Below are 13,052 nucleotides of genomic sequence, written 5' to 3'. Positions count from 1 at the left end.
TTTTGATTGCAGTGTATTGTGAGGGAGAACCTCAAAACACAAGCAGAAAAAGAATAAGTGAAAAAATGTTATTATATAATAATTAGAGACAGCAGGAGGAAGAAAAATGACTCTGGGCTTTTACGCAACAAGTGAAATTAAAATATCCTCTAACATTTGTAAGCTGCTTTATAGTTTATAAAGCATATTCATTCATAAAATTGTATTTACTATTTATAATAATCCCATGAGGCTCACATAATTAGGATACCCATTGCAAGATGACAGTGCAGGCTCACAGAAAGTTAAGTATTGCCCTATGTCCCACAGGCTGTTAGGGACCAAGACAAAGCAAAAACCCAATGTCCTTAATCATAGGCCAAGTCATTTTGACTACACCATGCCAGGAACTTTTTTTTTTTGAGACGGAGTCTCGCTCTGTCGCCCAGGCTAGACAGTGGCCAGATCTCAGCTCACTGCAAGCTCCGCCTCCCGGGTTTACGCCATTCTCCTGCCTCAGCCTCCCGAGTAGCTGGGACTATAGGCGCCCGCCACCTCGCCCGGCTAATTTTTTGTATTTTTTAGTAGAGACGGGGTTTCACCGGGTTAGCCAGGATGGTCTCGATCTCCTGACCTCGTGATCCGCCCGTCTTGGCCTCCCAAAGTTCTGGGATTACAGGCTTGAGCCACCGCGCCCGGCCAGGAACTTTTATAAGTTAGTTTTCTTGGTTACTTGGTATAGTTCATTGTATTTTGTGTATCTGACTTGTGCTTAATCTGGTTCTCTACACTGCAAGCTCCCCTGAATAATGAATTTATTAACATTATCCAAATGTACAGGAACCAGGGTTGACAAGCTGCCGGAACCACAGGACTCGATCAATCTGTGACTAACATCCAGCATCTTGGACTCTTCCATAATCAAACCATGAGAATAAGGACTAAACATCACAGGGCTAAAAGAAAGCCTGTTCAATTAACACTGCCACAATTATGTTGCTTTGCAGATTACAGTTTCAATTTGTCTTGAAACTTCACAAATGTCCATCTTGTCCTCTTAATAGCATGCAAACAATTGAGGTTAGGGACCAAATCATTGTGTTTTACATTTCCAGGAGCATCCAGTATGGTGTCCTAAATATAGTGCATACTCAATAAATGCTTATTTTATCAGTATGTTTGGTACCTTCTAGAAAGTAATAGTGTCAAAATTCTTTGACACAAAATTTTGTATCACAGACAAGGCCGGGCACAGTGGCTCATGCCTGTAATCCCAGCACATTGGGAGGCCAAGGCAGGTGAATGACCTGAGGTCAGGAGTTCGAGACCAGCCTTGCCAACATGGTAAAACCCCATCTCTACTAAAAATACAGACTAAAAGATATTTCAGTAAAACTCAGGACAAATGTACCATGAGCGTTTATGTACTAACTGCATGTGTTCTATCCCTTTAATCAAAGTGGGGGAATAATTTTACAGAGCTTAACTAAAGGATTGTAACTAGCAAAACCAACCAGTAGAAACTTCCGTGTTAAAAGAATAGTGAGCATAATTTTTTTTAAAGTATGTATTTCTGGGTGAACATAATTAGAAGAAAATCTATAGGCAGCACAGACCTCTCCAAACTTTGATGCCTATTTTCTCCCCTAGTGTACCCCTCATTCTCACTGAAGTCAGATGGCTTTCAGGCTGAGTTATCTTAAAAGATACACATTAGGCCGGGCGCAGTGGCTCAAGCCTGTAATCCCAGCACTTTGGGAGGCCGAGACGGGCGGATCACGAGGTCAGGAGATCGAGACCATCCTGGCTAACACGATGAAACCCCGTCTCTACTAAAAAAAAAAAAAAAAATACAAAAAACTAGCCGGGCGAGGTGACGGGCGCCTATAGTCCCAGCTACTTGGGAGGCTGAGGCAGGAGAATGGCATAAACTCGGGAGGCGGAGCTTGCAGTGAGCTGAGATCCGGCCACTGCACTCCAGCCTAGGCGACAGAACGAGATTCTGTCTCAAAAAAAAAAAAAAAAAAAAAAAAAAAAAAAAAAATACACATTAGCACTGTTCTTCCTAAGTGGAACACTGGGAAATTTAAGCTCTGACCTCAGTGAGGGACCATGAACTGAGACAACCTGTTTTCCCGTGGCCACCAGTATCTGGCAATATGAAGACACAAATGTCCCAGAAGTACAGATAAAAGCAATGAAGTACATAATTACACCTGTGTTTGCACATTCTCGTTCTTAAAGGCAGAATTTTAAAATAAATATCATCCCTAAATTCTATCACCTTAATGCAATTTTTGAAATTTGGGGACATTCCACTTCACATGAATGCATATAATTACAGCATGTAAATTACACATCATCATTCACTTGAACAAGGAAGTAATTAGAGCTTCTCAACTTTTGGTAAGCATAGAATAGCTGATGCCCTCCTTTAAGATTATCTGGCATTTCACAAGTTCTTCCAAGCAATGGTAACTGCGAATGCACTGTCTCCAACTACGTACACCTCCCTCCTTTGGTTTCTGACATGCCCCTGCTAAGAATCCCTGTTTTACTTGCATTCACTGCTCCTAATATTTCTACTCTATTCCACTGCCACTTCAGGGAAAGAGTAAAAACCATCACTACCTTCACAAAATCCCACAGCCACACACATTAATATTTGTAGGAGCCAACCCTGCAACAAAATTCAGTAACCAAAGCCATAGCCACATCCTGTCTGCCACAAAATCCTGCAGCCTTTCTTTCTTTAATGAACGTGTAAAAGATATTATAGAAAAGTTCTATGGTATTGGATCTATACTTTTTGCCAGATGACTTTTTCCAAAGTTTTAATGTATTTACAAGTTTTTTTTTTAACAGAAAGTACACCAACTATTACTAGTTTAAAAACCAGAGTTTTAAGTCTGTCTGACCAATAAGTCTGGAATTTACCAGGTCAGTAATTCACTGCCAGGTAATTGACAAGAAGTACCTTAACTTAAACATAAATTGTGCAGGCACCCAGAAAACAATTCTATACTTTCAGGTGCCTCATGTGTAAACTGACTATTATTTCATAGTGCTGATGAAAGGTTTAAATAGATAATTTCTCTAATATACTAGCCAGGCATTCAGGCCTGGTAAACAGGAAATGTCAAACAAAAGCAGTGGTTTTGCCATTGTTATTTTTATTATTTATGTTATTATTGAGTGCTTCCAAGTATTTCCACAGCCATGCATGCTACCAAGAATCTGTACTGTCCAAAATCCTTTTATGTTCTGAATTGCCTCCTGAAAGAGTCTGTCTTTCTGTTAAGCTTCTAGACAATTATAAATGCAGAGGTTTGCTCTGGCTTTGGGGAAAATTAAGTGTCGTTTTGCAGCTAGAAAATACTAATCTCCTTACTTTCTGCAGAGCCCCTTCTATTCTATGCTCACTGTTTAAAAGAAAGTTTGCTGTCATTAGCTATCATTTTCTTTTTCTTCCTTCAAATAATCCCTTCAATACAAATTTAATTAATTTGGAGATGGGGGTCTTGCTATTTTGCCCAGGCTGGGTTTGAACTCGCCATCTTCCCATCTCAGTCTTCCAAGTAGCTGGGACTACTGGTGCACAGCTTTGTCATTCATTTGCAAATCAGCAAGAGCAGCTGTTTTAAATTGAGCTCTTGGAAGAGGCATAAAATTTGTCAACTCCTTTGTTTGCAGGTCTGCCATAGGATTACTGTGGGGACCCTGTCAAGGGGGACAGACCCAGCCAGGAAGCAATGGGCTCACAAAGCAGCAGAATTAGAAGCTTCTGGGAATTAGCAAGGGCTCCAAGGCTGCCCCTATCCCCACGCCAGCCAACTGAAGTGATGCCACACGTCATAGTAGCAACGAGCAGCCTGAGTAGGATCAAACTGGTGTTGGTGTATGAGTGCAGATGGGTGGGGTGACTTCACTGCAAATACTGATGTCATGACATTTTCTAAACCCTCACTGTATATCACATTAGACATCACCGTCAGCAGCAAGACAGTGAGGGGCAGGAGGCCACAGTGGCTATGAGAGAAGGCTTAGGGGTTGTCTTCCTGGGTTAGAATAATCCTGTTCTATACCACTTACCAGCTGGGAGACCTTTGGCAAGTGACCTGTGTGCATTCCTTCATCTGTAACGGGGAGTCAGTGATGATCAAGTACCTACCTGACAAGGCTGATGGGAGGATTAAACAAATTGATATGTATATATATAAAGTACTTGGAATAACACCTGGTACATCAGAAGCATTCAATCAATGTTAGCTACTATCTTCATCAACATCATCTCCGAGTCCAACCCTCACAATTTTACAAATGAAAAGATTGAGGCTTGGAGAAGCAAAATATTTGCCTAAGATAACACAGGGAGTTAGAGGCAGAGCCAGGACTAGAATCCACGTCATTTATTCATCCCTACAGATCGCTTCAAAATGTCACCTTTAAAGGCCTCTAAACAACTTCTATTATGGATGGGGGTTGGGGAGTGTAAAAGAGTTCCTGGGGAACAAGGTCAGCCTTATCAGGACTGTATATAGTGACAATACTTAATTTATTCTGAAAATCAAAATTCATTAAGGAAATGCAAAAGATATAAATCCAAAGGGACACTCGTTATCTGAAAAAACAAGCTATGGTAAACTACATCAAGATTTATTTTGATACTAGTGTGCTTTCTCCTCATTCCCAATCAACTCTCTGGTCACACAAGGTTGAAATAAAGATTTAACATCCTAGATTGTCACCAAAACAACAGTGCTGCTATTCCTTAAGCTCAAGGTCAGAAGAATCAGCATGTCTCAGCAAAATGTTCCCCCAAACAGGTGACTCAGAATAATTTTAGCCTATACATCACCTGCTGAAACAAAACCTCTCTCCTGTGCATAGTTTACTGAGGTCAGCGCAGCTTGGGAAGAAGGGGGAGTTTGGGCCCCGTTAATTTTATTATACCCACTGAAGCCATCTATCCTGCACTGAAAGCAGCATTCATAGTGTCAGAGTGAGAGAAGCACAGGGCATTGTCAGGATTCCATAAACCCCAGAGATTTACTTTGTTGGTCTTTTACAGGCAAGATACCACCCTTTCTGGCCCTCCTTCCCATTATCTCTCATTCACTACCACCAAAGCAAAAACTAGTTTGTTTTATTTTATTTTTTTAATTTTTTTTTTTGAGACGGAGTCTCACTCTGTTGCTCAGGCTGGAGTGCTGTGGCACGATCTCGGCTCACTACAAGCTCTGCCTCCCAGGTTCACGCCATGAGTAGCTGGGACTACAGGCACCCGCCACCATGCATCTCCTGACCTCATGATCTGCCCGCCTTGGCCTCCCAAAGTGCTGGGATTACAGGCGTGAGCCACCACGCCCGGCCCTGACTTAAATTTTTAAAAATTTCATTCCTTAACCTATACTTAGTGCCCTTGGAACTGATCTATTTCCTGTCACACCCAACTTCCATTCTAACAATTTTGCTTTTCTTAGTAAAATTGGGGAGATTTTAGTTTAATATAGGCTAAATCTCAATTTGATGTTTTAGTAGTAAGTACTTTCTGCCGAGTCTTAGCTACCAACCACATTGCAGACACGTGCCCCCTCTTGTGGCTTTTTTTGCTTTATTTACACATCTTCTTTTATATTTATTTGAACAAATAGCCCAACTGTATACCTTCGTTCATACTGAAAAGCCCTCCTCCTCAACTACTAATGTTCTACCCATCCTTTATAGCTTGATGTGGGGTTATATCTTCTCCCAGGATTTAAATCCCTTATACTCAAATCTGATGCTGCAACAATACCCAATAAGCTGCAGCCCCCTTCCCAACCTATCATGTAATTTTGTGTCTTTCCTCGTCATCTGCTCGGATATTTAAGAAACTTTGCTAAGGACCCATTGTGCAAGTTTCCCCACTCTCCCTCCAATTCTTCCCCAGCAGAGGTTCTCTCCCCTTTCCGGGCTGCTGGTCACTGACACCATCATCATCACTATCACCACAGCATACAAAGCACTGCCATGGGCTAGGAACTCTTGGAAGCATGTACCAACTTATTCAATCCTTATGATAATCCTACCTCATGGGAGATGAGGAAATGGAGGTAAGGAGTGGTTAAATAAACTGTCCAAGATTACATGATCAGGAAATGCCAGGGTCAGGATTTGAACCCAAGCAGCATCACTGCAGTCTATGCTTTTAACCACTGTCCTCCAGCTGCTTACTCTTGTAGCTGTTTGTATTATGTGATTACACTCTATCTTAATCATTTACATGTGCATCTTCTCAGTAGCAGGAGCCTTGGTTAGGTCGGAGGTTGTTTCTTATTGAATCTTTCATCCTCTGAATTTTGCTGCATTTAAGTCCATTTCTCTGAGCACCAAAGATTACAAAGGCCACTGTTTATAGTCATTTATTCCTTCCTTATTTGTTTCGTGTGTTTAGGTCTTTTCTCTCTAACTAGATTTTAAACTCTCGACGAGTAGAGACAACCCCTCAGCTTTTTCTGAGTCAACCTCGGTACTCAGCACAGTAATGAGCAAAGCATAATTGTCCTATAAATACCCACTGGGAGATTGGGTGGCTTTTTTCCTCTCATGATGGTATTGTCCACTTGTCCTTATTCAACATTATTTTGTTGAGTTTTTCAATTAGTCACAGTCACCCCGAATCCTAAGTTCAATCTTGAAATGTCCTAGCCACAGCTGCTCAATTTAATCATACAAATAACCTCGAGGTGTGCTCCCTTTAATCTCTGGGAGCCACTGCAGACAGGGTCAAAGAGAAGCTGCAAATTCACTCTGGCAACACAAATGCACACCCCAGAGCATGCTGGAAACAGAAAAACAGAAATTGTTAATGGCTTTCAGGAGAAACATGACAAGTATCTACTGTAAAAGGAGGAGAGCTCTTTGTACCTAAGTGAAATAATGATTTTATACTTTGTAATGAAAATGAAGAGGCAGTAGCAGCATGAGGCATCAGCTAGTGGAGAAAGGCTTCATAAGGCCTGAGAAAAAATGGTAAGAGGACTTTCCAAAAGACTAGAAGGAGGAGATTCCAGGAGAAAAGCATTTCTTCTTTCCTTTTCTGGTACCTATTTACTCTCTCTTTCATTCTACCTTTGCTGTGATCTTGGCTAAGATCTGTGAGCCTCAACCTCCAATCTGCAAAATGAAGATAATGTCTGCACCATGGGGACAAAACGGGAAAGCACCGTGAAAATTACACACCATCAGACAAAATTCAGATCTTATTGGCTGTGAGAGTTTGAAGGAGTACATGAACAAAATTTAAAAAAAGGATCAGAAGGTGAATTAAGAGGGGACAGTGAAAGGAAGGAGGAGGAAAGAGTCACATAGTTCTTTTCTATAGATTTCAGTTTCAGGGTACACCAGAGAAGGGCATCACGGAGAGAACCCCACTATTGGGTAGAGATGTCAGAGGACAGCTACTTCCTTCAGAGAGGGGTTTGGACTCCTTTCATCATAGTTAACTCTGTCAACGCCACCCTGAAGGTCAAGATAAGCAATAATAGGTTCAGCAAGTTAAGAACAACATACATGCCTTCCCAAGGGAACTTGCATTACTAGTATCATACAGTTTTCTTTGTTCTTCAACTACAAACACACACCTGGAAGGGAAAAGCTTCACTTGAGAAAGTTCAAAGCCTCTCTTCAGAACTGTAGACAGTAGAAATTCTTAGAGAGGGGGCTGCACTCTGGGCATTAATCATGCTGCAAACATACTTGAGACCTCCCACTGGGAGGCTGTGGACCAAGTATCCAAGGCCAAGATTCTACACACAAATCCTCTAGCAGAAAGACTGAGCACAGACTTTGGCTTGTAATCTGACCAGGCACAAAACCCAGCTCCCATGAATACCTAACAGAGGACCTTGGGCAAAGCGTCCCTTACCTCATGTAAATGAGGATAACCAATCTCACAGAGGTGTGGTGGGTATTAAATTAAATATAGCTAAAGTGCTTAGTATTGTGCCCAAAACATACAAGTGCTCAAGAAATGTACTGCTAACCACTGTTATTCACCCTCCAAAGCAGAATCAGCCTCAGCTCATAGGAAGATGTCTCCTACTTAATGTGATTTGAGAAGCATGAGATAGATCTTTCCCCAATCTTTCCTTCCCACACAGTAAATGCCAGACTTCTTACAATTTCATTTTAAACGCATATTCTGTAAATGTTAGCATTTTAAGAGAGAAAATACCTTTAAAAGGCAACAAAATAGTGACTCTTCTTAATGAACATGTGATTTAATCAAGTCAGCCTTGGCAAGGGGAGGAAGGGCTTGCTTGTTGAGGAGATGTCCACTGAAAGTCTCTCTCTCATCACAAACAGAAAATGTCCAGGCTTCTCCTTGAACAGTAAATGCTGTGGACAAAGAGCTTTGGGGTAAAGTCGGCCTGGGTTCCATTTCAGGCTTTGTCAGATAGGTAATAAGTACCTAGCTGATTTGAGTACAATCTCACTGAGTCTCAGTTTCCATATCTGTAAACACAATAAGATGCAATCTTGGGAGTTGCCCTTTTGTTCTCATATTTCACTATTATGATATTTATGAGTTTTGAAAGGGGGTGAGGAAGAGGCCAGGAGAAGTAGAAACATGTTAAATGTGGAGTCCAGCACAGAGAAGGGGCTAAAGAAATGGTAGTTTCCCTTCCCCTAAAAGAAAGGCACCCTAAACATTCAATCCTGAAAAACTAAATTTCAATTACCTTCAGGCTTCTAAAATGCAATGAAAATTCACTTTTGACACCAACATGTGTTAAACCTATTTCTGCTTCTCCTGGCATCCTCCTTGTTCCGTTTCAAAACCCATGAAGGTAAATGATAGTAAAATATTGGACAGATCCATTGTAGTACAAAACTGTCCATTTTTGCTTGTGTATATATTTTTAAAAATCCTATTCCATTCATGGCTGAGTTTTCTAGGAGGATCCAGAAAGAAGAATCTAGAAAAATCTAGAAGAATTCTGGTAAATAGAATCACAATTAGAAAATAAGTGGTCGTCATATGAAATGTGGCAATTACAATGAAAGTGAGAAAAAAAAAATTCTCATCCCTTTAGGATATGAATCATTGCTCAGAGATGAGGGAAAGACTAAGCCTGAACTTGAAGTTGCCAAAGCAGACCCCACTGATGAAGACAGTGCATACATTCTCACCCAAACCAAAGAAGAAGCAATAGAACCATCCCATAAGAACCGCAACCCAAGAACAGGTCATATTTACATCTAACAATAACCCAGTATGTGGCAGAATGTGACGTGCCACGAGAGAGACAACCATGTGCCACAAGAGTACAGACAGCAGGAAATCACTTCTCACTAGGAGAAGCAAAAAAAGATTTCACAAAAAGTAGGATTCAAACCAGGGCCTACGAGATAGAAAGGATTCTGATGGCTGGGGATGAACAAAAGAAAATATTTCAGGCAGAAGGGAAAATATAAGAACCAAATCAGATGATGTAAAGGGGCCATCCCACATAGCATGTGAGTGCTGGACTTGTGTGCTAGACTCAGTGGAATCCCTTCTCCACCACTCACAGGTATGTGACCTTGGACAAGTCACATAACTTCCTTAGTACCCAGTTTATTTATTTTTTCTCTGTAAAAGGGGGATGACAACAGACACCTCAGGAGGCTGTTACAAGGATCAGATGAAATAATGTGAAGTAAAACACTTAGGTCTGTGACTAACACTAAATGCCCAATAACCCAGAGCTGCTGCTATTCTTATCTCATTGTCACACAAGAAGTCCCTTCTAAAGACTAAATAAATATGCCTTTGAGGAGACTTTCTAGATGTGGTTGGGGAGAGCTTGCTAAAACAATTCCTTCTCCATATAATCGGTCAGAGGCAAAGGGTGTCGTAAAGATAGCTAAATGTATTTCTCCATGTACACTAGGAGGCTTCTACCTATTAAAGCATTAAAAGAAAAGACACTTAAAGCCTTTCCCTAGCAAAGTCCCTGCTTGCTGTATGCCTTAAACCCCCGCATTCCTGAATATCCAAAATGCTTACAGAGCACCATACTGGTGGGCTAAATTGAATTTTCTTATTAACCAAGAATTAATAGAAGACCAATTTGTCTTAACTCAAAAAAATCTGAAGCCCACAAGTACACTCCTTACCTTAGAACATGCAGTGTGACCGTAATTTAATCTGTCTTTCATGATTTAAGACCTGGCAGTGCCCAAGGCCCATATAATTAAGGAAGGTTCCACACAACTGAGGCTTTGCAGAGGAGGAGCTGGCCCAACTTTAAAGGCAAGCTGATGCGAATGGCAGATACTTTGAGACTAAGGTAGAAGGTAGGGCTCTACAATCAGGGGCTTCCAGACTTGACCACGATCTACATAAAAAAATCAGATTTATGCTGAATATCCATATACGTACACATATACAGCTTAAACATGGCTTTCTCAAAACACTACTTACCCTCAGTATGAGCATGTATTGTATTTTCTACTCCGTTGTATTCAATGTTTTAAAATGTTGATCATGACTCACTAAGATGATCTTAGGAACCCACAGTGTGAAAAACCTTTTTATAGGTGGCACTCAGATTGTACCACAGGGGGCCTGCCCTGTGATTTTGGAGAGAGAAAGTCACATAGGGTGAAGGAGGTAAGTCACTACAATTTCAATTTTTAAAAAACGGGCAGAAGATTAAAGACTGTAGCATTTTATCAGAAGTGGGAAGTTAGAGGGGAGAGAGGTATAGCTCCCTAACGTGCAGTTATAGGAAGGTGCCCGTTCACCCTGCTTCGCAGAGTTAGCCAGGGACCCATGCCATGCCCTACAAAGTAGGGGTACATAGTGTGGAATCCTTAACACTTCCATTAACAGGCCAATCATGGGTAGCTGCCTATAGGGGGCTCTCTGGTGGCTCCAGGTCTCATCTAACAGCCAGTGAAGCCCCCCTGGGGCTGGAGCAATCTGTTACCTCTTGAGGGGCCTATAGCGTACACTAATATTGACACATCCTTCTGCTGCAGAATAAACCAAAAATCACTAAAATATGAAAATATTTTTTCACTTATTCAACTGTCACATATGTCTGTGGGAACCCCAAGTACACCAGAGGCACTTCTCCACAAAGAAGCTTCTATCGATGGGGAGCCTAGTGTGTCGCGGACCACCTGTGTGGCACAGCACTGCCATCCAGGGAAAATAAACTTGCAACTAGGAGAAAACCGTTGGCAGCCATCCACGTTGGCAAACCGCTGTGTGCATGTGGCACATGGGAAGGTTCCTATCAGCAGGGGCTTACTCTCCTGTGGGGAAAGATGGCTGGGTTTCAAGAGGCACTGGGAAGGAAAAAGTGAGTTCAGCAGCCTCAACAATAACTAAGCAGCACATGAAGGAAAACAAGCTCTGCTGAGCTGGGCCACCCAAGGGATCTGGGGTTGAACTGAAGCAATGATAGCCATGACATTTCTAAGTCTAGGAGCAAGGACACAAGATTACATATCTCTTTTAGAATAGACTGGCCTTGAGCATGTAAAACGGAAGCAAACTGGGGAGGGAGTTTTAGAGGAAGTAAACATTTGCCATGGTACACAAGGTTAAAGCAACATCAGAATAACCGTATTCATGAGAACATACAGGTCATATGAATTAAAAACAGTATTTTTGGAATTTTACAGGAAGGAAATCTGCCCACTAGAATACCCAAAGGCAAATTTGCAAGACACCAAAAGCAGCAGTAAGCTGAAATCTTAACCAGCACACAGGAACTTCCAGGGTTGCTAGCTAAGGAAATACCTCCCAGAAAGTCAGGATGTAACAATGAGCCTCAATTATGAAGGGGTTATTTCTTATATAGTCAGGTGCTTTGTAACATCTTGGCTATTTGTCCTGTGATGTTTCAACAGGACTATGGTTTTATTAGAGAAATTATGGACAAAAAGAAATCCGACCAGGCATGGTGGCTCACGCCTATAATTCCAGTACTTTGAGAGCCCAAGGCTGGCGGATCACCTGAGGTCAGGAGTTCGAGATCACCATGGGCAACATGGTGAAACCCTGTCTCTACTAAAAACACAAAAATTAGCTGGGAGTGGTGGCAGATGCCTGCAATCCCAGCTACCCTGGAGGCTGAGGCAGGAGAATTGCTTGAACCCGGGAGGTGGAGGCTGCAGTGAGCCAAGATCGCGCCATTGCACTTCAGCCTGGGTGACAGAGGTGACTCTATCTGACAAACAAAAAAAAAAGAAGAAAAAAGAAAGAAACCCCTGCCCTACCCCTAATGCTGATTCTGTCACAGGGAATACGGTCCTGGCCTCTGTGAGCCTGCCTCCCACCAGGTGCCTCAGCACTGTCCTCTACTGTTGGTGTCGTCTTTCACTTCTGTTCAATGATAGCCTTGGGGCTGGAGTTCCATAATTTTCCATGATGCTCTGATCTTTGAATTCATTCTCATCCAAAACTTACCTTGGGGATTTGCTTATCAGTCTCGCTGATCCTAAGTGCAAGAAATTTGATTTTGAACAGGGACAATTGTTTGGAACAGAAAGTAACTTGCAATTTTAAATGTTTCTCTACGAGAAGAGAATGAGTAACGGTTATTCACTCAAAGTCAGGGTGATGGTTATGAAAGAATCTGTACGAGCAAGGGAAAAGAAAATGGCTTCTGTCCTGCTGTTAAGTAGGTTGACTTAGTAAACAGAGGACAGGGCAGGTATACTTAGCTGTTCTGATCAACAGTGAGAGGTTTATTGCACTCAAATGTGTCTTGATTCTGGGGTATAGCCCCTTTACGTTTTGCAAAAATAAAAAATAAATAAATAAAAATAAAAAACAAAACAAAAAACCCTAATTAGCAAATGCATAAAATTAACGGGGCTACAAAGAAGGAATTTTTAAAGTTTCACCTGAAAATGAATAATTGAATCCTTTGCCAGAAATGGGAAGTCTGTGATGAACTTCACGGGGTACTACTCATAAAGGCCTGCACAGCACAGGGCCACTCAGACCCATGGCCTACCTCAACTGGAAGGGCCCACATAGCTAGCGGTAACAGCGTTTTGGAAAGCGGGCTTTGGGGTGAGACAGA

General features: G+C 41.7%; 2 protein-coding genes across 2 annotated transcripts in view; one reads left to right on the top strand and one right to left on the bottom strand.

Moving 5' to 3' along the window:
* DYNLT3 (dynein light chain Tctex-type 3) overlaps positions 1–13,052 on the top strand; it is a 752,500-nt gene that overhangs the window by 49,260 nt on the left and 690,188 nt on the right. The window lies entirely within an intron of this gene.
* TSPAN7 (tetraspanin 7) overlaps positions 1–13,052 on the bottom strand; it is a 118,432-nt gene that overhangs the window by 39,140 nt on the left and 66,240 nt on the right. The window lies entirely within an intron of this gene.

This window comes from Macaca thibetana, chromosome X (genome assembly GCF_024542745.1).
Source record: "Macaca thibetana thibetana isolate TM-01 chromosome X, ASM2454274v1, whole genome shotgun sequence".
NCBI classification, from domain to species: domain Eukaryota; kingdom Metazoa; phylum Chordata; class Mammalia; order Primates; family Cercopithecidae; genus Macaca; species Macaca thibetana.
The sequence above is the reverse complement of the archived record's forward strand: the minus strand, read 5'-3'. Positions and strand labels throughout refer to the sequence as shown.